We start from the raw sequence: 4,461 nt of genomic DNA on the forward strand, positions 1-4,461 counted from the left end.
TATATATATATATATATATATGATCCCCGCTCTTTTCAAGACGGAACCACTTTATGTCTGAACTTTGTCTCCCTTAGCTCGTTTTTTAGGTACCTGGTCCGATCTGAGCAATTATTGTTCTTATACGCGTATTGCATTCATATATATATGCATATGTGTGCGTGCGCGCGTGCGCGTGCGCGTGTGTAGTAGTAGTAGTAGTAGTAGTATATGGATTCATAAAATATTGCACTTAGCACAAAAAGCGCCTATAGTCGACTCGCCTAACAGACCACATAGCGATCCAATACAGAGGAATATAGGGTGGAGTCCAATGTAGTTGGGGGATGTCCAGAGATTAAATCAATGGATTCATCCCTCATACCAGGTGACCTTTTATGGTACGTGTTTGTAAAAGTGTATGTGCGACTGAGAACAGGAGAAATTCTATCACAGGCTGATAGGAATCTGTTGTTATCCATGTAATCCAATACCACTTACTCCTGGTTAGGCGGTCGGCGACTAAAACGGAGCTTACTCAGTAACAAAGGCTTGTAATTACATAGCAGGATTAAAAGCATAACCTGAAATGGGGACCAAAGGCCGTTTGGGGCTAAAAATATTGCGGAAAAACGTGAAATTCTTTGAGCAGACGTGTGACTTATGCGAAATCTGTGATGAGCCCGAGTGACGCTGATGACTTGGAATCGCCTGTGATATATATATATATATATATATATATATAGTAGAAGTAGTAGTAGTAGTAGTAGTAGTAGTAGTAATAGTAGTAGTAGTAGTAGTAGTAGTAGTAGTAGTAGTAGTAGTAGTAGTAGTAGTAGTAGTAAATGGTAAATGTTTTTATTTTTCATTCCCTTCGAAATTGCACTTAACTGTTCTTTTGGACATTTTAACTGTTCCTTTTAGTATGTAAGGTGATCTGTTAAGGCTCGCCTCTTTGTGTTTAAATGTACACTAATCTTTATATGAAAAATATGTCTTTGTATACATGATAGGCCGCTGGTAGAAAAAATTTGTATAACTTTTCCTACCCTCTATTAATTTTAAGAAATGATTTTAACAATATCTGAAGTTTAATCAGAATTTTCACTTGCTTCCCATTGAAACTGCGCTTGCGCGGAGAATTTGAAAAATTATGATATATAAGGATGAGCCACGTGTTATTTGGTCTCTAATTTATATGTTAATGTTTTGGCGTATCCGCTGATGAGAACTTCGTCTTGCAAATTATTTTATTTGCTAATTAAAGTTCGAAACGCAAGGTCCGGCTGTAAAACATGGAAAACATGGAAAAATTGCTCTTAACTGTGGTTTGGACTTGTTGACCTAGTATGTAAGGCGACCTGTTAAGGCTCGCCTCTTTCTGCTTAAATGTACACTAATTTGTATATATATATATATATATATATATATATATATATATATATATATATATATATATATATATATATATATATACATACAGAGAGAGAGAGAGAATGAAAACGGGAGGAGAGAGAGGGAGGGAAGGCGAGAGAGAGAGAGAGAGAATAATGGTTACGCATTAAAAAAACTGCAGCCCTTGACCGACCAAAGAAGTCTGATGAGTAGATTTGGTACATGGAAACTGAAAGAAACCTGCCAGTTGTGTATGTGTGTGTGTTTGTGTGCATATTTATACGAGGTGGTATCAAAATGTTCCTGGAGTAGTTCTGTAGCGCACCAACAGATAGCATACGGTTTCGTTCGCTGTGAGAGCTAGCGGAGACCTTCATGTGTTTACTTCGCATGTCGTGAAACATATATTTGTGATCACGTGTATGCTGTAGTCTCTGATTTTGTCATGGACAGTGTCGTGTGGAAGTAGAACATCCATATTTGGTTGGCTCCTAATGTAATGTGCCACAATATAAATGGACATGCGCAGAGAATGTTGGAAGAGAGTCGGTGAGCTGTTAATCAGAGTTGTGTTGGTGATTTCGTGTTGGAGTTAAGTTTGAGAGCGGAGATAATTTTGTGAGTTAGTTGTTGTTGAATATTGTTGTGCAAATTGTTACTGAAAATTTGTTGAAGTTACTGCTGTTATTAATTTCTTGAAAATTGTGAATTGTTTGTATACCTAGTGTTAGGAATGCAGGCTACTAGTTACGCGGTGGCGGCGGGCAAAAGCCGGTCAGCTGACACTATGGAAATGAAAGAGGTAAAAATAGAAATGTAAAAGTTAAAGAGACATTTCGAATTTATGAAGAAGGAGGGAGACTGCCTTCGGGTTAGTTCACCAAAAGAAGCCGCAGAAAGAGCAGAGAAGAGAATAATAATTTACAAGACATTAAATGTGACTACAGAAAGAATTGAGATAGCCGAGGTGGACGAGATCGAAGAATGCCTAAGTGTAATTATGGAAGTGACAACTTTCTACACGAGAGTCAAGAAATATGGTACAGTGGTCGTACAGTTCAAGAGTGAGGAAGAGACGAAGAGGTACTCCACTGTACCTCTGAGAACGGATAAGTGGGCACTTTTGCCGGTATACTGCGGTAGAAGAGCAGCAAGAATAAGGATTGGAAGAATATCTCCCGAGATAGACATAGAATGGCTGGTAGCAGTTGTGGTTTTTAATTGCAAGGACGAGGTGGAGATCGTGATAGTGGAGAGATCAAAGGAGATTAACTGCTGGGGTTATGGGTTAGAAATTTTAACCCATATAACCCTACCAGACCTGCACAATATTGCGGAGGTGTTGGTGCTCCCGGATGACACCCGACTGAGGGTCGTTGTGGAGGGGAAGCCACCCGTATGCTATAAATGTAGAAGTAGGGGACACATGCTGGCGGTGTGTCCCCTAAGAGAGGTACAGGTAGAGGAGACATAGGTCAGTGAAGAAGCAGTGGTGGAAGGTGAAAAAAAGGAGGAAGAAGAAAAACAGGAGCAAGAAGAAAAAGAGGAGCAAGAGAAAAATGTGGAGGAAATTGCAACAGAGAGAAAGAGAGCGAGGATCGAATCGCCACCAAAAGAGACCTCAAAAAAAAGAAAGGTAAAAAGAAGACAGCGGAGGAAGAGGAAAATATAGAGAATCGAACCCAAGAACTCGAGGATACATATAAATATGCAAGAGACCCGGAAAAAGCGTCGAAAATTGGGAGAGGAAAGTGGAAGAGATGTATGAAGAAACGATATATGATAACCCAATAAGAAGACAATACCGTACGTTAATGTACTATGAAAAAGATATAGAGATAGAAAAGAGGATATCGAAAATAAAAGGGCTGATAAGAGTAAGGTTGGATCCGGTGATAATTGAAGGATATGATAAAGCTGCACTGGTGGAAGAGAATGTGGTGAAGAGACTTAAAGAGATATATCCGCAAAAAACTATAGCGTGTGGATTATATGTGCGCTATGATAATCTGCCAAACGTTATAACGACAGAGGATCTATTGCCATATATAACAATTGAAGAATAAAAAGATCATAAACTGTATCAAAAACTGTATGAAAAAACAGTCAACTGAAGTTGCGAGCTTTGTAGGGCTCGCAAGCCATTTCATCATTTCATTGTAAGTATTTCATTTCATACTCATCATTCGTTCTATGTACCCCACATTTTGTATTGTCTGTCTGTCCTAGTAGTGTCCATTCTGTGTTAAGGCTTTTATGCCTATAATAAAGAGTAAGAGAGAGTCGGTGAGTTGTGTAAAGCCGAGAGTTGCGTGTTGTCGAGTATAATTACAAATATTGTGTATCTTGAGGAGAACGGTTTGCGAAGACGTTATTCATTATCCCTTTATATCGTACGTCGAACGTGCGATACAATAGACAGGAAGGTGGAACAAAGAACAAACGTGAAATTTAGCGTTAAACTTGGGATGTCTGTTACAGACGCATTGTGCAATCTTCGGCAAGCTTACGGTGACGAAGCAATGGGTTGTACGCAATGTTTCGAGTGGCAGGGGCACTTCAAAAGCGAAAGAACCTCCCTGGAAGACGATGAGGGAGCGTCACGAGCGTCACTCTGGAAATGTGGAGAAAATTCATGAGTTTGTGCGTGAAGATTGTCGGAGAGCAATCATCGACATTGCTGAAGTTGTTGGTCAGTAGCATGGGTCCGTGCAGGCAATCCTAACGTCTGGATTCTTTACGACAACAATATACTTTGTCTACGAGCTCTCCACACACGATATCGCTTCCGCACCCACCCTATTCTTAAGATTTATCACCTGAGGACTTCTATGTCTTCTCCAAGACGAAGAAGCTGTTCAAAGGTCGCCGTTAAAATACCGTTGTTGGGATCAAGAGCGAATCGCAGAAGGTTCTCGACATGCTTGCGGAAAACTTCTTCCAGACTGGATTTCAAAAGTTGCAGGTACGCTGGGACCTTTGTATTGTTGCGAAAGGTGACTATTTCGAAGGAGATAATGTTAAGACTTAGGTAAATAAGCTATTTTTCATTAAACATAACTAATCAGGGAACTCTTTGATGCCATC

This window comes from Octopus bimaculoides, chromosome 17 (assembly GCF_001194135.2).
Source record: "Octopus bimaculoides isolate UCB-OBI-ISO-001 chromosome 17, ASM119413v2, whole genome shotgun sequence".
Lineage (NCBI taxonomy): Eukaryota > Metazoa > Mollusca > Cephalopoda > Octopoda > Octopodidae > Octopus > Octopus bimaculoides.